This window comes from Dipodomys spectabilis, unplaced genomic scaffold, assembly GCF_019054845.1.
Source record: "Dipodomys spectabilis isolate Male_0828 unplaced genomic scaffold, ASM1905484v1 ptg000363l, whole genome shotgun sequence".
Classification (NCBI taxonomy): domain Eukaryota; kingdom Metazoa; phylum Chordata; class Mammalia; order Rodentia; family Heteromyidae; genus Dipodomys; species Dipodomys spectabilis.
Genome location: NW_024871040.1, coordinates 4,575,488 through 4,596,520, shown reverse-complemented (window position 1 = coordinate 4,596,520; position 21,033 = coordinate 4,575,488). Strand labels below are relative to the sequence as shown.

Genomic DNA, 21,033 nt, shown 5'->3' with positions numbered 1-21,033 from the left:
GAGAAGGGGCAACAGGAAATAAACATTTGGGCTTATATGCATCCATATATTATTATTTATTACTTTGCTCATACTGGGGCTTGAACTCAGGGCCTGGGCATAGTCCCTGAGCTTTTTTGTGCTCAAGGCTAGTACTCTACCACGTGAACCACAGCTCCACTTCCAACCTTTTATGGTTAATTGGAGGTAACAGAATCAGACTATCCTGCCAAGGCTAGTCTTGTACCACGATCCTCAGATCTCAGCCTCCTCAGTAGATAGGGTAACAGGCATGAGCCACTAGCATTTGGTGTACTCAAATATTATTATTATTATTGTTGTTGTTGTCAATCATGGAGCTTGAACTCTGGGTCTGGGCACTGTCCCTGAGCTCTTCAGCTCAAGGTGAACACTCTTACTTGAGCCATAGCACCACTTCTGGTTTTCTGGTCATTAATTGGAGATAAGAGTCTCATGGACTTTTCCTGCCAGGGCTAGCTTTGAACCATGATCCTAGGATCTCAGCCTCCCTGAGTAGCTAGGATTATAGAAGTGAGCCACCAGCACCTGGCTTATTACTTTCAATTTTTTAATTGCTATTATAAAGGTGTTATACAGAGGAGTTAGTTATATAAGACAGGTTAAGAGTGCATTTCTTTTTAAACAATGTCATCCCAAATGTAACTCTTCTGTACAACACCTTTATAGTAACAGTTTTAAAAATTAAAACAAAATAAAACTTAAAAAAAATTCTTTTTGGGCAATGTCACCCCCTCCTTCTTCTCTTTCTCCCAGTTTTTCCCTATGGAGCAGAAAACAAATTTTTCATCTCTGTGAAACCATATAGCCACCTTCATGGGCACAAAATTTCAGGTCACCATTTTTTCAGACAGGAAAATTGAGTCTCAGAGCAACAAACAGATAAAACTTAACTGTATGAGGCAAGTAGAGCTTAACTGAACTGAACAGGCATCTGTATAACTGTTGTAGTTCAGATGGAAAAAAAAATTTTAATGCTGCCGGGCGCTGGTGGCTCACGCCTGTAATCCTAGCTACTCAGGAGGCTGAGATCTGAGGATCGCAGTTCAAAGCCAGCCCGGGCAGGAGAGACCGTGAGACTCCTATCTCCAATAAACCACCAGAAAACCGGAAGTGGTGTTATAGCTCAAGTGGTAGAGCGCTCGCCTTGAGCTGAAGAGCTGAGGGACAGCGCCCAGGCCCAGAGTTCAAGCCCCATGACCGACCAAAAAAAAAAAAAAATTAATGCTTACTGGGCGCCAGTGGCTCATGCCTGTAATCCTAGCTATTCAGGAGGCTGAGATCTGAGGATCATAGTTCAAAGCTAGCCCAAGCAGAAAAGTCTGTGAGACTCTGATCTCCAATAAACCACTAGAAAACAGGAAGTAGTGCTGTGGCTCGAGGTAGAGTGCTTGCCTTGAGCTGAAGAGCACAGGGACAGCGCCCGGGCCCAGAGTTCAAACCCCACGACCGACCAAAAAAAAAAAAAAAAAAAAGACGATTATTGCTCACAGATTCTAAGGGTGAACACAGTCTGGGGTCCAAGGACATGGATGTAATGATGTGTATGTATATGAAAAGGGGGGATGCATGAAAGTACACATGAGAAAAAGCAAGGCCTATGGGCCAATGGGTCCAGGGAATTATTCAAACAATTTTCCCATGGGGCATTTTAATTGGTGGGCTTGAGGCAAGCATGTACACGTTCCAAGAGTTGAAATTGACTGAGAGGTGGTCACTGAGGCATATTGATGACGAGTCAGTGAGGTAGATTAAGTCTGTAAGGTTGGAACTAGCAGTCCCATGACCATGCAGTGACATAATCACCAGGAGGTAGCTCTGAAAGGCAGTTATCTGTACGTAACACACTGAAGAACCAGGAGTATGTAGAGAACTAGAAACAGTCAAAGATGACAGAGCCCACTACAGGCATTAAGAAAGTTAAACTTGTATTAAAAATGAATAAAATTATAATTCCTGAGCTGATGTGGAGGCTTAGCAGTAAGAGTGCCTGCCTGGTATGTATGAGCCCTAGATTTGATCCCTGGCACCACACACAAAAAATTGTAACTCTCAGTGATCCTTACTTAATCTCTTTCCTAAACATATTCCAAAGAGAAGATATTTCTGAATGTTCCTGCTATGAATCATATGACCCAGCAATTCCCCCCTTGATACATAACCAAAAGAATTGAAAACAGGTGTTAAACAAAAACATACTGGACTGTTCGCAGCAGCACTATTCATAATAGCCAAGGGTCCAGGGGTACTGCATGTGGTACAGCACTTGCCTGGCATGCACAAGGTCCTGTATTAGATCTCCAGAACCGGAAAAAAACAAACCAATGTGAATCAATTTAATGGCCAGAAGGTGCAAACAGCCCAAACACCTGATAAATGAATATTCATATATCCCTACAACGGACTATCACTGAACCATAAAAAGGAAAGAAGTTCATTCATTCACATGTGGATGAACTTCAAAAAAGCCACAAAGGACTACACTTCACATAATCCCATTTATATGAAATATCCAGAATAGGTGAACGCAAAAACACAGAAAGAGAATAATGGATATGTACTTGCTTTTGGGTGATGAAGAAAATGTGGGACTAATTTGAGGTGGCTCTTGAATAACTGAAGCCTAGACTCAAAGCCACTGCATCACTCCACTTAGAATAGTCACTTTTGACCCAGGCAAGGAGCATATGCACACAGAAGGTTGATATGGGAGAATTGTGATTTTGATTCTACCCAGGACTATACTGCAAGGATTCTTTCACAAAAATAAAAAGGTAATTTCATGCTGAGTTTCATCCAAATTAAAAAAAAAAAAAAAAAAGTTGGGCATGGTGTCATGCATTGACAGTATCTGATGCTCAGGGAGCCAAAAAAAATCAGATGACTGAGTCCAGCCTGGGCAACACAGTGAGGAAAAAAAGTCTAACTCTTGTGAAGGCCCAGGGTACCCCTGCAGAAGGACATCAATACTGTCTAGTGCCAGAGCCACAGGCAGTGAGTGGTCACTGCACTTTCTGAGTATGTGTTGCATTGTGTAGTTTTTCACTTTCTCCTTTCTGCCAGCCTGTAGCTATCTCTTCAATAAAGTGGGTCAAAATTCCTTTGAAGTGAGATATCCACCATTTATTTAGCTACCTCAGGAACAATACCTGTGCTTAGAGAAGCACCCATAGCACCCTAAGATCTTGGGAACTCTCCATGCTCCATGCTGCAACCCCAGCAACGACATCACTAGACCAGCACCTGAGAATAGAAAACCCTAGTGGCTGCCTGGGCAAGGAGGGGTCATGGTAATGAATCAGCATATGCCACACAGAAACCCTGAGGCTGGCCAGGTACCATCCTGCCCTCTACTACCACCACCCAGCCAGCTAGGAAATGGCAATCAGGAAGGAGGAGCCTGCTCCACTTAGGCCTATGCAATGCTTCTGCTCTCCAGGGAGCCCTCATCACAGTGAATATGGAGGAAAAGGCATTTCCACTGCTGGGCTTACTTAGAGGAGGTAGACTGACCTACATAACCAGCTGTCACCCCACTTGGAATCTGGGTTTCAGCTGGCTGGCGACAATGAATCACTAGTTTGCTGGTGGTTTTTGACATTAAATGCTGCCATCTTCCTCTACCAGTTGAATATATAACTCCAGTGTGGCAGAAAAGAAATCTACTCTTATCCAATCAGCACCTACAATGTTGTTAACCTACCTGTGCCTAAGCTTCCAGACATGTAGGAGGCAAAGATTACCTGATGCTCCAGGCCTCAGACTGAGAATGGCTGGTATCAGGATGGGAGCGGGCAGAGGGTAGGAAGGACTCCCACAGCTAGGAAAAGGCAGAAGCCCTTGGCCATAGGAATATAATTACTGTTCCTCAGCTCTACCTAAAATTTTTATGACAACAGGGTTCAGAAGATTTCTTGAAGCCCAAGCAATTTAGGCCCAGACAAATGTACACATTGAGCACCTACTTACTGTTCAGTCAAGATGTATGATGCATCTAATACCTGCTGGGTATTGTGCCAGGTATGAGTCCTTGGGACTCAGCCAAACCCCAGGAGCAATGTGAAATGTGCATCAAGGCAACCATGAGGGCCAGCAAGAGCAGCAGCAAGGGGTCATTTTCCTGAGGAATGACCACACAGCCCAGATCTAAAGGAGGCAAGGAAAAGGCAAACACAAGCACTCTTTGACAACAGAATAAAAGGTGAGCATTAAGCTGTAGTAATTGAGTAGTGCCCCTCACAAAAACTGTCTCAGTGCTGTAGTGGTTGCCTGGTATACTGAGGCCCTAGATTCAATCCCCATTAAAAAACAAAACAAAACAAAAAAAAAAACCTTTGTCTGCATCCTGACCTGGAATTTGTGAACAACTTGTGAACAAGACCCTATTTAAAAGATGAGTTTGCACTCTCACAGACCACTCCTGACATACCAAATGTGCAAGTATGTGAAGTCATCTCTGGTCATCAACCGGGTATCATACAATTTAACTATTATTAGACTAACAACCTAAGTTAGTGTCAGACTCTTTAGGTAAAAAGGCTCAGTCCTATAACACTTCAATCAAATGTCTGGGCACAGGTATTTGACTGAATAGGTATGAAGCTGTGTGTGTGTGTGTGTGTGTGTGCGCGCGCGCGCGCGCGCGTGTGTGTGTGTGTGTGTGTGTGTGTGTGTGTTCACACCTACCCATTCTCAGGATCAGTAGTTCGATAGAATGGTTCATGGTCCTAGATGAGTCTTTTCCTTCCATTTACCAAATTATTATAAAGAATACAACTTAGGAACAGCCAAATGGAATATTCAAGGTATATACATAGAGGGGCCGAGATGTAGAAGGTTCTTGGCACTGCACTCAGTGACCAGTGGAGAGCCACTCACACTCCAGATCCTCATGCAGGAGGTAAGAGGTGGTATGAACGTTCCACCTTTTATTCACAGGGTTGGTTCCTCTGGCAACCAAATCCATCCAGAAGCCACGCTGGTTGTGGTGATTTGTTATACTGAACACAGGACACGAAGACAAATATAACCCATGGCCTGGATACAGGTGGTAGGGAATAGAGGATGGAAAGGCACAGCTTCTGGGAGAGATCCCTCAAGGCACTATTGGGACATAGGCCTGGGAGAAAGAACATCTTCAACCAGTGGGGTTGTAGGTCAGCAAAGCTTTGGGACCTCCAGTCATCCCTAATACTGTAAGATTGCTTTCCTTTAGGTAGCTTTCCAATACTGGTAAAAATACCTGAGATAACCAGCTTATGAAGAGGAAAGGTTTATTTTGGTTCATAGTATTGAATGTTTAAGTCCATGGTCACTTGGCCCTGTTGCTTTTGGTCTGTGGAAACACTGTATATCATAGCAAGATGGTAGAAAAAGCCTATCCACCTCATGGTGATCAGCAAATGGAGAGAAAGAGACCTTAATCTCACAATTCCTTTGGATACATCTCCAATTATCTAAAACCTCCTAATATGCCCACTACCTTCCAATAGTGTCACACTGAGGCCCAAGTCTTTGGTACACAGGCTTCCATGTGAAATACATTATGGATCCAAATCACAGTAGCTGGGAACACTGAAATGCTGAGTTAGAAGCTTTCAGGCAAAGATTTGGACTTGATTTAGGAGCTGCTGGGGACCAGAAAGGTCTAGAACAAGAGAGGGCTTAGGGGACCTATAGGAAATGTAGTAAGACTTTCAGTACTTGATCAGAACTTAAGAGCAGTGGTCACCGCCCAGCACCAGGTCCTGTCTTCCTACTCATTCCCATTATAAAGAGAAAGCACAAAAGGTGGCAAGGAGTTGGTCCTCCAGTCTGATGATCATCAAATCAAGCCCACATTAGTGCTCAGATATGGGTAAACTCTTTTGGGCGAGCCTGGGAGGGCTTTCCCTATCTCCATGTTGGCACTACCCTTTTTTTTTTTGTCAGTCCTGGTTTGAACTCAGAGCCTGGGCACTGTCCCTGAGCTTTTTTTGCTAAAGGCTAGCACTCTACCACTTAAGCCATAGTGCCACTTCCGGCTTTTTTCTCTGTATATGGTACTGAGGAATTGAACCTAGGGCTTCATCCCCTAGGCTTCATGTTAGTTAGGCAAGCACTCTACCACAAAGCCACATTCCCAGCCCGTGCCCTCTTACAGAAATGATAAGGAGAAGGTGTGTGTTCATCTACATTCAGAGAAACATTATTCACACTAAGGCAGAGTAGAAGCAACTCAAATGTCCATCAATACAAGAACAACATTGTATATACATGCAAAAGAATATTATGTATCACTAAAAAACAAAAAGAAGGAAATTCTTATAAATGCTACAACACGGATGGACCTTGAAGACAATAGACTAAGTGCAGTAAACCAGTCACAAACAATAAGAACCATCTCTTGGTCTCTGAGGGATTTGTTCTAGGATACCCTGAAGTTACCAAAAATCTGAGGATGCTCAAATATTTTTCGTAAAATGGCATGGGATTTGTATACAACTTATACACATACCACATACTTTTGTATACTTAAAGTCATTTCTAGATTACTTTTGATAATAAATGCAATGTAAATGTCACATATACAGTATTAATTGTCTGTACATATTCAATACAGATGAAATTCAACCAATATTTTGAGTACAGTTACTGTAATCCCAGCTACTTAGGAGACAGAGATTGGGAAATCATAGCCAGAGGCTAACCTAGGTAAAAGTTAGCAAGATTCCCCCCCCCCTCCTTTTTTTTTTTTGTCAATTGTGGGGCACTGTCCCTGAGCCTCTTTGTACTCAAGGCTAGCTAGCACTCTACCACTTGAGCCACAGAGCCACTTCTAGTTTTTTTGTTTTTTTTTTTTTTTTTTGGGGGGGGGGGGGTCCGGTCGTGGGGCCTGAACTCTGGGCCTGCACACTGTCCCTCAGCTCTTCAGCTCAAGGCTAGTGCTCTACCACTTGAGCCACAACACTACTTCTGGCTTTTTGCTTATGTGGTGCTGAGGAATCGAACCCAGGGCCTCAGGCATGTAAGGCAAGCGCTCTACCACTGAGCCACCTTCCCAGCCCACCACTTCTAGTTTTTGAGTGGCTAACTGGAGATAAAGAGTCTCACAGGGACTTTTCTGCCTGGGCTGGCTTCGAACTGCCATCCTTAGATCTTAGCCTCCAGAGTAATTTAAGATTATAGTCATGAGTCACTGGTACCTGGCACAAGATCCCATCTTAACATGCACACATAAGAAATAACTTGGCATGGGCTGGGAATGTAGCTTAGTTGTAAAGTGTTTGCCTAGCATGCCTGAAGCCCTGGGTTTAATTCCTCAGTACAACATAAGCAGAAAAATCTGGAAGTGATGCTGTGGTTCAAGTAGCAGAGTGCTAGCCTTGAGCAAGAGAAGCTCAGGGACAGTGCCCAGGCCCTAAGTTCAAGCCCCAGGACTGAGAAAAGGAAGAAAGGAAGAGAGGAAGAGAGGAAGGAAGGAAGGGAAAGAGAAAGAGAAAGAGAAAGAAAGAAGTGAGGGAGGGAGGCAAAGGAAAGGACAGGGAGAGGAAGGGAGAGGGAAGGAGAGGGAAGGGAAGGGAAGGGAAGGGAAGGGAGAGGAGAAAGAAAGAAAGAAAGAAAGAAAGAAAGAAAGAAAGAAAGAAAGAAAGAAAGAAAGAAAGAAAGAAAGAAAGAAAGAAAGAAAGAAAGAAAGAAAGAAAGAAAGAAAGAAAGAAAGAGGAAGGAAGGAAGAAAAGAAGAGGGAGGTGTGGGGAAGAAAACTGGACATATTGGCATGTACCTATGATTCCCAACTATGCAAGAAGCATAAAGGAGGAAAATTACAGATCAGACTGGCCTAGGCAAAAAACATGAGACCTACTTGAAAAGTAAAATAAAAAAGGCTTAGCTGGGTGCTGGTGGCTCACACCTGTAATCCTAGCTACTCAGGAGGCTGAGATCTGAAGATCACGTTTCAAAGCAAGCCCAGGCAGGAAAGTATGTGAGACTCGTATTTCCAATTAACCACCAGAAAACCAAAAGTGGTGCTGTGGCTCAAGTGGTAGAGCACTAGCCTTGAGCTAAAGAGCTCAGGGACAGTGCCCAGGCCCACATACACAAAAAAAAGGCTGGCAGAGTGTCTCATGTGAATCAATGCCTGTTTAGCAAGCTGGAGGCCCTGAGTTTAAACCCTTGTATGAGAAGGGGGAGGAGGGAACAGCAAAGAGGGAAGAGGGGGAGATGAGGGAGATAAAGGGGAGATGGGAAAGAAGGAAATAAGAAAAAGAAAGGAGCTACAGTGTCATGGGGTTCAATTGTTCTCTTCCGCCCCCCCCCCCCCACAATTCACATTCTGAAGTCCTTCCTGCTGTACTTATCTGAAAAAAAGGGGTTTTTCCCAAATTAGAATGAGGGCCCTAACCCAGTATGAAGTGGCTTAAGACAGGGAGCTGTATGGAGGTAAACAGACAGGAATGACATCATGAAACTATGAAGACAGCCATTTACCTACAAGCCAAGAAACAGATTTTCCCTCACAGCTCCAAGAGGAACCAGCCCTCCATCCCAGGCCTCTACCTCTCCAGCATGAGACCATAAACTTCTATTATGTGAGCCACACAGCTGTGGTTCTTTATTACACAGCCCTAACAGACCAAGCACAAAGTCACTGTGGAGATCAGAGAACAGTAGAGGGGAGCTACTTCTCAATTACCCAGCTAGCTAGTCCCACTTACCCACAAGCTGTCCACATAAAGTGTAAGCAACATGTCCTGGGCCCCACAGTTAGATCTCAAAGTGGGGATCCATGCAGATTTGTCTCCTGGCCAAGGGTACTTCCTGGAGATTCAATGAATGTGGTGACAAGCTGGATCCACAATGCCTGTCATCCTGGGGATGAACTAGGGTGTTGGGGGAGGATCGTGTTCCATCCTTTGCTATAAGGTGTACAGATGTGGACAGATGTCAAAAAAAGCCAAGGAACAGATCAGGAGGTGGCAGGGTTTCAAAGTCTAAGGTAAATGGGCTTCTTCCAGGAAAATATATTGTGTATATAAATTATGTGCTTAGAAACTCTCCCCCATTCTTGACTTAAACAGGTATTTGTTAGAGGAAATATAATTCCTTCTGTTCCTAGTTTTTAACTGCCCAGCCTTTGGGACATCTCTCTAAAAAAGAGACAACAAATAAATCAGGATTATGGGGATGATGGGCCTCTACAGAGGTTTGTTTCATCTCTCAGTGTTCCCACCAATGAAATGGGGATAATGACACTCTCCACCTACATCCTAGGGGGTGACATGTAGGCCGCCACTCCCCTGCCAGAGGGAGGAAGCGTTGTCTAGAAGCAGAAGCATCACTTATCATAATTATTGGAAGCCTTGGCTACTCATGTGGTCCAACCTGTGATATTTATCACCACTGTCTGGCTCCGCTCCAGAAAAGCACATGATCCCCTTTTGCCTTACTCCTAGAGTATGTAGTGTTGTTCTTTTACTTCTTCGTAAGGCCAAAGGTTCCACTCAGAAAAGGTGGCAGGATCCATAGCACCCCTATGAATCCATTTTCTGTTGCTGCAATGAAAACAATTGAGGCCAAGCACTTTATAAAGAAAAGGTTGTTTGGCTCATAGTTTTGGAGATTGAAGGCCCAAACAGCATAGTTTTGGCTCTGAAGTGAGCCCATATAACTACCACATTAGGCATATGGCATCATTTTAGAGGGGCCAGAAAGAGGAGGGGTCAAAAAAAAAGAAGGGGTCAGACTGCCTCCTTTATAATAACCTTTCTTTGGCTCTACCTGCATCCCATGAGAACTACCTTAACTCTTCCCCAGGGCAGCTCTCCCACTGACCTAACCCCATAGGGTCTTACCACTACACAATATCACCGTATTAGAGGTCAAGCTTCTAACACAATGGGTCTTTGAAGGACATACTCAGACCACAATAAAAATATAGCAACACTTGTTGGGTCTAAGGTGGCTGTGGGTCAAAAGGTGACCCAAGCACAGTGATCTAATCTACCTAGCCACTTAAAAAGGCCAGCTCCGACTTCAATGCCCACTGGCTCATGGCAAAGGCTGCTGCTCTTCCTTCTTCCAAATGTCAATTGTTTCCAGATTTCTCTTTTGCATTAAGAATCAGGAGCTCTTCTCCTCTTGGAACATCTGGATTCTGTAGGTTAAAGACCTCCATTTGTGCACAATGTCTCTGCAAAAGGCTAAGGGACAATCCAGAGAACTCGTCAGTAAGGATCTCTTTGTCCAGATGCAAGAGGAACAAAGGACTTGGCTCTTGACTTGAAACTTGAAACTGTCATGTGGGAATTACCACCCGTAGTGATAATCCCAGTTATTATGATTCTGGGCCCCACCTGTCATTCCTTGGTCAGCCAGGCTGGGGCAGCAGGCCAAGTTCCTGGCCTGCTTCCACTAGAAAAGAGATTTGCAGGCCTGGACTGCCCCCAATGGCAGAGTTGCTAGACACTTACTCGGGACTCCAACTTAGCCACCTGCTGTCTCAGCAGGTCCTGATGAGGCCAGTCTATGTCTCATTCCAAAAAGCACCTTCTGAAGCTCGATGTGGTGGCACATGCCTAAAAACCCAGCACTTGGGAGGCTGAGGCAGGAGAGAGGCTAGCCTGGACTACACAGTGAGTTCCAGATTAGACTAAAACAAAAGAGAAAAGTGAAAGAAAGAAAAAAAGGAAGGAGGAAAAAAAAAACAAACCAAAAATGCAAAAGCACCATTCTAGGCAGAGCAAGTCTTCCTAGAGACAGCTCCAAGAAGTAGGAGGTATATCATCACATCACTACACTAAAGGAGACATTGTGCCACCAGATGTCAGATGGAAACAGACCAAGAAGAGGCCCTTCCCTACAGAATGTGTGAGCAAGGAGAAGGTGTGCTATCAGACTCTTGCAGGTATCTGACACTAGCTCTGGGCCAGGAGGTTTAACATATTGGCCTCCATACCAATCTCCTACCTCTGGAGGGTTGGCCCTGAGTATTATCAAAGGCACTGAACATAATTCTGGCTTTTCAGACAAGCCTAGAGAGAAGGAGGATACTTCTGCTCCTCACAAACTGGACCCAATTCCATGGCTTAAAAGGCTCTCAGTCTCAGCTTCTCTCCCCAAAGGAGACATAGCCAGCCCCCTACAAAGGAGAGCAGTGGATACTGTCACTCTCTCTGAGGTCAGCATCTGGCACAGAGCAGGTGTGAGGACCTGTATTGGCCCTTGGGAAGGAAGCCAGACATGTTCATGCCTGGGTTTTGGCTCAGTCTACACAAACCCTCCTCATATTAAGTGCTTTGTATCTCAGCAACCCATGTGTGTTGCCCTATTTTTGCCTTGATCCTGCTCTGCTCATGGCTACAGGGTAGGATCTATCACCAGAAAAGTCTGGGGCATTCACAATGCTGGACTGGTCTATTTGGACTACTGGATTTCAGAATACCACCTTGCTCCTAATGGATGAGCCTCTTCAAAAAGGTCACAGGAGTAGGCAGGGCAGACCTCCCTCAACTCCTGAAGCTGCTCTGCCATGTCATGTGATGGTGCTACAGGGTATAGTGAGGATGTAAAGAGGAGACAACAGTGAGATACTGAGTCACATGGAACAGAATGCCAGAGGCTCAAGGAACATGTCATAAAAAACCAGTTCTCCAGGGAAGAAAGTACCCAGGGCGTACTTGGGCAGGCTGGTGTACATCATGGTGTTATTGGGAGGGCCTCAGAGCTGGGATGACCAGCCAGGGCTCTCTGCCTACCATGCCCACCAGCCAGCCCCCGAGTGTCAGCTCTCATTAACTAGGCCCATCAATTTTGTGGAGATACTATGAGATGTTTGCTATATAGACTGTATCCATTCAAAATTCATATGCTCTCTATATATCAACTTTACAGTAACAATAAAAAAGAGGAGAAAAAGCTGGCCCCATGTCCCCAGAAGCATTGGAGAAGGCTTTATTAACATACCACCTATAGCATACAGTCAGAAGGTCTGACACAGAGGGCCTGGCCCTTGGAGCATGTCCTATATCCATTTGGCAAAAGCAAATGGGAGAAGTTGAGTTAGGAGGATGTACATGCCACACCTGTGTACACAAACAGAGTGTATACCTACACATTCTCACATGTGGAGCATGTGTACTCATGCTGCAAGGCACACATCATGTACATCCTTACACATTACTTACTCTGCAGAACACAAATACCTGTACATGTGCACATACACATGCATTGTGCCCAGAGATGTTTGTGTAAGATGGGAGGCGGTGTAAGGGAAGAAAAGCTGCTCAGATGGTTTCAGCCTGGACTTGGATCCAGAGTCTCAGCTAGAAGGATCCTTTAAAGAGGCCAAAGAATGAATGCTAGTAAGTGTTTACATGGCTCGGTAGAAGAGGAGGCTGAGGTGGGAGGTAGGGGTAAGAGAAGCAGAGAAAAAGAAAACAAGAGAGTATCAGTGACACCATCTTGATAATGGAAGCTATGTTTGAGTCCAGGCCCTGAGCGACATACTGGTTCCAGTATTTACGATGTGTGATTTTAAATAAGCTATTGAATCTCTTTAAACCTTATTTTCCTAGTATATAAAATGATATCACACCAGCCACATAGGATTGTTGTAAGGATTAATAAGGAAATTCAATCAGTATACCTAACACTTTGCTCACATATATTAGTCCTTAAAAATAAGTAAGAGGAGCTGGGTGCCGATGGCTCACACCAGTAATCCTAGCCATTCAGGAGCCTGAGATCTGAGGATCACGGTTCAAAGCCAGCCCGGGCAGGAAAGTCTGTGAGACTCTTATCTCCAATTAACTTCCAGAAAACCGGAAGTGGTGCTGTGGCTCAAGTGGTAGAGAGCTCGCCTTGAGCTGAAGAGCGCAGGGATAGCGCCCAAGCCCAGAGTTCAAGCCCCACGACCGACCCCCCCCCCCAAAAAAAATAAATAAATAAGAGGGACTAGAAATGTGGCTCAGTGGTAGAGTGCTTGCTTAGCATACATGAAACCCTGGGTTTGATTCCTCAGTACCATATAAGCAGAAAAACCCAGAAGTGGAACTGTGGCTCAAGTGGTAGAGTGCTAGCCTTGAGCAAAAGAAGCTCAGGGACAGTGTCCAGGCCCAAGACTGGCAAATAAAATAAAATAAAATAATAATAATCCCCTTATATGAGGTGTTACACATTATATAAAATGTCTGTCCCCATAGGCCAATTTAGTGGTGTACACCTGTAGTTCCAGATACTCAGGTTGCTGAGATAGGAGGATGGCTTGTGCCTAGGGGTTAAAGAGACCAGCCTGAGCAACAATGTCTCTTTATAAATAAGATCTGTGTCCTCAAAGAGCTTGCAAACTATCTAGAGTGATAAAATGTGAAAAAGTTTTCTAGTAAATGATTTTAATTTAAAACAACAACAAAAGAGATTATCTTCCTAGCCAGTTGGGGTCATATACAAAATCTTCCCCTGTGGGGCTTCTTCATATCTGCCACTGTCTCTGGGGACTTCTTAATGTCTTCAAACAGCCTCATGCAGAGCAGTGTCCCATCCAAACTTCCTGTGGGCCCTGTGCCCATGGCTCAGGCTCCTGTTTGGATGCTCAGTTCTTGGTAGGTATTTCTGAGCCTTTTGTGTAGGATCTGGGCTCTGGCAGCATAACCACACTGTTCCTACTGGCCCTTCTTACAGAAGCAGCTGCTTTGCTTCTCCACCCAGTGATGACAGTCTGTATTTGTTTGGAAACAGAAAAGACACCCTTAATCCTTTTTTTTTTTTGCCATCCCTTTCCTAAAACATAAGTCTTATGCCCATCGACCATGTATACAGTGTATGGTTTCATGCTTGTACTCAGTAGGTGCTGGCCCTTAACATCATCTGGTGTTCAGTAGAATGTGGTGACCTTTCTGCCTCTAGAGATGTGTCAGCTGGTCCATACTAGTCTGTGGACAGAATACTAGATGTGGGAGGCTTTCCTGGTGGTCACTGACCAAAAACATTATTTTTGGTGATTGTGCCTCAGAAATGAGTTTAAACTATGCACCCTGCAAGTCTGATGAGACCTGTACTCAACTGTGGCCATGTGGGGAGCAGTTTCTTTCTACTGGTGTTTTTACAGAAACTGAAGAAGACTGAGAACAGGAATTTTAATATTTGTCTTATCTGATCATCTCCTGTGCCTTCTCTCTACCCCTAGGCCCAAGAATTTGATGCATATCTGCCCTGAGCTGAGCCATCCTGCCCATCTCCACCCAGGCTAAGCTACAGGTGTGTATGTGTGATGGTTTACTTATCCGTGTAGGGCTGGGCACCTAAATAGTGATATAATGGATAAGTGGAATGGGGGTGGTGTGTCAAACAAATAGTCCCAGCGTCCTAAGTGGTCAGTGGACTGAGGAAAGACTGGACTTGAGCCTGTCCTGAGGAAATTAGGAGAAATTGAAAGAGGATGTAGGTGGTAGAGTAGGTGAATGTCACAAAGGCTCCCATATATAGTGAGATAATTCTGAATATCCCTTGGCCAAGGATAGGGGAAGGATGGTTAAGTCACCCAGAGAAGGGATCATCCTAAGAGTGGGAGATTGGGAAGAATTGGTAGAACCTCAGAACCCAAGGGAGTCCATCAGATGGGTGGGTGTGAGCCAAGGCTCACATGCATAGGGAGGCCAGAGGTGGCCAGTGTGCTCGCTTCTGAGGCACATTTGTGAACTGGGGTGAAGAGACCCGGCTGAGTTACAGTGCCTGATGGACCTTGGGCCCATGCATTCTGGGCATCCCAACCAAAGCTGGGAGAAGGGAGCCTCCCCACTGCTCTGAGCAGTGAACGGGCCCAGATCACTTCCCAGCTTGTTGCTCCTAATGATTCCAATTTCTCAGCTATAGTGAGGGTAAAAATCTGATTCTTCTGTTTCGTCCCCATCTCTTGAGTTCCTTGAAAGCAGCTCTTCCACCCCCTCTCACCCCAGACCTCTAGGGGCTGTCTTAGTCTATTCAAGCTATTAGAACAAAGATACCATTACTGGGTGACTTGAACCACCAACAGTTACTTCTCACAGTCTTGAGCAGAGAGTGCTTGCTGGTGCATTGGGTGTCTGGTGAGGGCTCTCTTCCTGGTTTATTGACAGCTGTCTTCTCCTTGTCCTCTCATGGTGGAAGGAATGAGGAAATTCTCTGGAGTCTCTGGAGGACACTAATGCCATTCACATTCTTCCCTTGTGTCCTAGCCATCTCCCAAAAGCCCCACCTCAGAGAACCATCATATTGGGAATTCGGTTTCAATATGTGAATTTTTTCTCCTTTGAGATAGTTTTTATTCACTTTTCCCCCTCTTTTTTTTTGTTGTTATTGTAAAGATGATATATAGAGAACATATGAATTTTGAATGGATACAGTCTATATAGCAAACATCTCATAGTATCTCCACAAAATTGATGGGTCTAGTTAATGAGAGCTGACACTCGGGGGCTGGCTGGTGGGCATGGTAGGCAGAGAGCCCTGGCTGGTCATCCCAGCTCTGAGGCCCTCCCAATAACACCATGATGTACACCAGCCTGCCCAAGTACGCCCTGGGTACTTTCTTCCCTGGAGAACTGGTTTTTTATGACATGTTCCTTGAGCCTCTGGCATTCTGTTCCATGTGACTCAGTATCTCACTGTTGTCTCCTCTTTACATCCTCACTATACCCTGTAGCACCATCACATGACATGGCAGAGCAGCTTCAGGAGTTGAGGGAGGTCTGCCCTGCCTACTCCCGTGACCTTTTTAGAAGAGGTTCATCCATTAGGAGCAAGGTGGTATTCTGAAATCCAGTAGTCCAAATAGACCAGTCTAGCTTTGTGAATGCCTCAGACTTTTCTGGTGATAGATCCTACCCTGTAGCCATGAGCAGAGCAGGATCAATGATGAAGCAGGCTGGAGCTACTTATGCCCTCAGGTACAACAGATGGGAATGCTCACAAGGTGCAGGGATGGGCCTGTCACTTGTCAATGGCTAAACTGGACTAGACTTGGGATTTCCAAGGCCCAATCTGTGCCCAGGCCCTTGCCTTTCAGGGTAGGAAGACCCACAAAGGCTCCAGACAGGTAAAGAACACTCTCTCCCTCTCTCTGGGGGTGTGCAGAGAAGGGTAGGGTCCTCCTCCAACAGGCCCTCAGACTGTAGCCAGCCTTGTGTTAGCTGTGCTTAAAATGCTGGCTCCCAAGCACGCAATAGAATTTACAAGGTAGGAGGCACAGACTGACTCCCCTCAGCCACACCACTGCCCTTTGTGACCATGGCCTGCTACTTAAGTCTTCTCATCAATAAAAAGAGAAGCCAAGCCGGGCGCTGGTGGCTCACGCCTGTAATCCTAGCAACTCAGGAGGATGAGATCTGAGGATCGCGGTTCAAAGCCAGCCCAGGCAGGAGAGACCGTGAGACTCCTATCTCCAATAAACCACCAGAAAACCAGAAGTGGCGCTGTAGCTCAAGTGGTAGAGCGCTCAGCTGAAGAGCTGAGGGACAGCACCCAGGCCCAGAGTTCAAGCCCCACGACTGACAAAAAAAAAAAAAAAAAGAGAAGCTAGCTAGTCAGCTGGCTAGTATACCCACATGAAACACTTAGTCTCTATAGGTGCCTGGCACTATAGGTGCTTGGCACAGGACGTTATCCAGAAAGGTGCTTCCTCAGAGATACCCACAGGTTCCAGTCCTATCATTCTAGCTGGCTAGAGCCAATCTAGCTGGGTAGAAACCAATTCTGGCTAAGTACTGGGTCTCTAGGTCTCCAATTTGTGGGGATGAGACAGCAATGTAAAATTAAGCATTAATCCCAAGATGTGAGTTAGTATGAGCAAGCCCCTAAGCTAGGAGCCTGGAGAGGACAAGGCATAGCCAAAAAGATAAGTAGCCTTTGGCAGGCTGAAGCTGCCAAGAGAGTGGGCAAGTAAGTCAGGACCTGGGAGAAAGGAAGGGCCAAAGCAAGTGTAAGGCAGGGAGTGGGCGTGAGTAGGACACACTTCAACAGGCCCACATACTCTATGAGCCCTGCCAGATGGTGCTTGAGTATCCAAGGAAGGAAGGACCATACATTCCTCTGGATTCCATGCCTGCTCCACACAAGCACAGGGAAGAAGGTAGGTCATAGTAGAGCCAGCTCTTGGAATGAAGCAGTCTAAGTCCACCCAGCACATGCAGCTGGTCCACTTTTAGAAAGGTGCTAATGTGTCCCTATGAGGAAGTAGACTAGGGGGAAAAAAGGGCATATTCTTTCCCACTAGAAAATAAGGAAAACTTCCATTTCTCATTCACTTTCCTCATGCCAGGCTGTTACTGCTAAGCCCTTTAAGGTTTCCACCACTAATCTCAATTGACAAAGGGGGAAAAAAGACCTGGAGAATAGTAACTCATCTGATGCAATGTGGTCGGTGCACAGGACCTTCACCCAAGGACGATTCTCCACATGGTTCAAGGCTGTGCATGAAACTCCACCAGGGCACATTCCCTGCTTGGAATACCATGTGTCTAGAACAACTGCATGGGATGGGTGCTCTAGGAAATGACAGCTGGGTGTGGGGCTTGGAAGAGGCAGAGGGGAAGGAAGGCCTGGCATGCATGATAACCAGGAGGGATGGCAATTTCTGAGACCTTCTGGTGAGGAATCACAATGTTTCCCCAAGTCTTCATGTTATCTGTAGCCTGAAATCTTTCTCTCTTGGGAAATGGGGGTTGGGCTGGCAGCTAATGTGCAGGCAGATGGCTATGCCCTGCAGAGACTATTAATTCAGGAAGCAGGAATAAACAGAGGGGAATAGACTAGAGCAGGCACTGAACAAACTACAGAATACCATTGAGTTCACCAACACAGGCAAAGAAAGTGCTTTGCCTCACAGAAACAGTGGTAAGGCATTTATCTAACATGCACAGAGCTCCAGGTTCCATCCTCAGCACTGGAGAGAGAGGAGATAGAAGGGGAAGACAGAAAGGGAGATTGAGACACAGACAGATGCGGAGAGAGAAGCTTACAGTTCCAGCAAGATGGAGAAAACACATTCCACACTTCCCTGTGAGCCACAGCTAGAAGTTGTGGGTCACACCAAGGAACTTAGAAAGGCAGATAAAAAGAGGACACCCTGGCAGTGACTTTTCTGTTTTTTCATTCTTTTCTCCCATATATCCCTGGATTGAGTATGAGAGCAAACCTAAACCACCAATAGGTGCAGACAGGAAATTTCAAAAAGGAAACATACAGAAAAGCCTGTTCTCTACCAGAGCACCAAAGGGGATCCTGTAGAATGAACTCCCTTGACTTTGCTCACCTTGTTCCAGTTGAACCCTAGCAAAATCAAGGCATTCTCTCCCCTCACCATGGATGCAGCAGCAATGCTCTGTAAGGTACAGCCCTGTGGCTCTTTTCACTCAATACTAAATGACGCCATCAAAAAGGCCGTGCCCTGCTGCTCCCCCTTCACCAGCATGAACCTAGGCAATAGCGCAGGGAAGAATTCCAGCTTTCTAGGTACAACTCTTGGAAGAGAGAACCTGAGGAAGCAGAAAATGAGGAAGCTTAAGGAAAGGAGGGAGACAAATAAAGCATACTTTAAATCTACAGATGAAGTCCAGGTCTCTTCTCCTAGCTGTACCTGTGTAAAAGCACTTGGAATTAACACAGCACAGGTTTAAGAACAGAACTCCAGTATAGACCCCATACCTAGGGTGAATATAGGAATCACAGATCATAAAGAATGGTTGATCCAGAATGTGCAATCTGCTTCGAATTGAACTGATGGCCTATTTAAACTAATCAATCCTATCTCCAAGAACACTGAAGCAGGATCCAGAGCCTCATAATATTTTAAATGTTCAAGATATTACTCAAATTATTTGACAACATATCAGGCAACTAAAACAATTATCAAAGGAAACTAATAATAACACCAAGACAACCCAGATGTTGGGTTTATCAGTATAAGACATTGAAGCAGCTGTTATATCCATGCCCCTAAAGAAGTAAGAACAAAGACTCTTGAGATGATTCAGTAAAAACAGAAAAACAGAGGGTGTGCATGTGTGAGAGACAGAGACTATAGTCTCAAATAAATGTGGAAAAATAAAAAAGTATAACTTTATGTCATGGGAGTTCCAGCAGGAGCAGAGATAGACCAGATACTCATGGCTCATACCTGTAATCCTACCGACACAAGAGGCTGAGGTCTGAGGATCAGGATTTGAAGCCAGCCCTGGTAGGAAAGTCCATGAGACTCTTATCTCCAATTAACCACCAAAAAGAAGTGGAGATGTGGTGCAAGCAGTAGAAGGTCAGCAAGAATGTGAAACACTGAGTTCAAGCTCCAGTATCAGCACAAAGAGACAGAGAGACAGAAAGATAGAGACAGACAGACTGGAACAGGATTTTTTTTCAGTAACAGCCAAATACTTCCTAAATATGATGAAAGATCTCTAAGTTTGAAGATCTAAGATATGAAATCCAAAGTGGGGATAAACAAGAAAGCCATAGGCAGATATATAATAATTAAGGTGCTAACCACCAAAGATAAAAAGTCTGAAAAGCAATCAGAAAAAAACAACACATTACATACAAGGGAATAAGGATTTAAATGACTATATATTTCTCACAAGAAACTATGGGGGCTAACAAAGTGCAAGACATTTTATTTAAAGTGCTAAAAAAAAAAAAAAGAAAAAGAACTGTCTATCTAGACAGAATGCTAAAATCAACAAAAATATCTTTTAGCAATAAAGGCAAATTAAAGATCATTTTAGATGAAAGAAGACTAAGACTTATCCTTGTAAAGTCCATTCTGAATTTCTGATTTACAGAAATGTTAAGGCAGTTTTTGTTTTGTTGTTTAGGTGATACCACTTAAGCTATGACTCCAGACCTGCTTTTTCTAGTTATTTTGGAAATGGAGTTTCAGAGATTTTTCTTCCCAGGTTGGCTCAAACCAGTGTCCTCTAGATTGTAGCCTCCTTAATAGGAGGATTACAGGTATGTGCTGTCAGTGCCTGGCTGAGACAATAACTTTGTTGTTGTTTTTTTTTAATGCTAGTACTGGAGCTTGAATTCAGAGCCTAGAGCTGTTCCTTAGTTTTTTCATTCAAAGTTATTTATTGCTCTACCACTTGAGACACACTTCTACTTTCACCTTTTTTTTCTGATACTTCACTGGAGATAAAGTCTCACAAACTTTCCTGCTTAGGTTGGCTTAGAACCTCAATCCTCAGATCTCAGACTCCTGAGTAGCTGAGATTGCAGGGGTAAGCCCACAATACTTGGCAAATAAATATGGTTTTAATCTTTTTTTAGCAAGACTTGGATTTGAATTCAGGGCTTTATGCTTATTAGAAGCCCTGAGTCATGCGTACAGCCTATAACTTTTGTGGGTTTTTTTAAGCTTTATTATTTCTTTGTCATGTTGGGCTGAAACCTAGTGCCTTATGCGTGTTAGGCAAGCCCTTTTACTCCTAGACCTACTTTTGTTATTTTAAGCCACTAAGTTTGGGACAATTTATTAAAATAGCAGTAGAAAATTAATACATATATATGTGTTAATTAAAATCAATAATACAGTTTGGGTGGCCTTGCTCAGTGGCAGGGCTCTCCCCAGCATGGGTATTTTCCCTAGCACAACAAATAACAGAGTAACAATGAAAAAAAGGATAATATTTGAACATATGAACATAAAAAAATGCTATTATTGGACACTACGAGGTGATCCATAGGTCAAAGAGGAGGTATCAATGAAAATTAGGGAACGAGTTGAACTAAATGAAAATAAAAATGCAATAAAATATCAAATTTCTAGAATTCATCTAAAGCAATGTCTAGAACTGACAAAGAACAAAGATTGTAAAAATCAGTAGTGAGAGATCTCTCACTACTCATCTCACAGGCATTAAAAAGGAAAAACTACAAACAATTCTATGTATATATATTTGACAACTTAGAAGAAAGGGGCCAATTCTATGAAGCTCGTTTTCACTCTGACCTCCACATCCACAGAGTTGACCTAGGCCTGCCTAGCTGAAGCAGATACAGCCAGCACTA

General features: G+C 44.3%; 1 protein-coding gene across 1 annotated transcript in view; it reads right to left on the bottom strand.

Moving 5' to 3' along the window:
• Bcr (BCR activator of RhoGEF and GTPase) overlaps positions 1 to 21,033 on the bottom strand; it is a 140,979-nt gene that overhangs the window by 68,714 nt on the left and 51,232 nt on the right. The gene's annotated exons all lie outside the window — the stretch shown is intronic.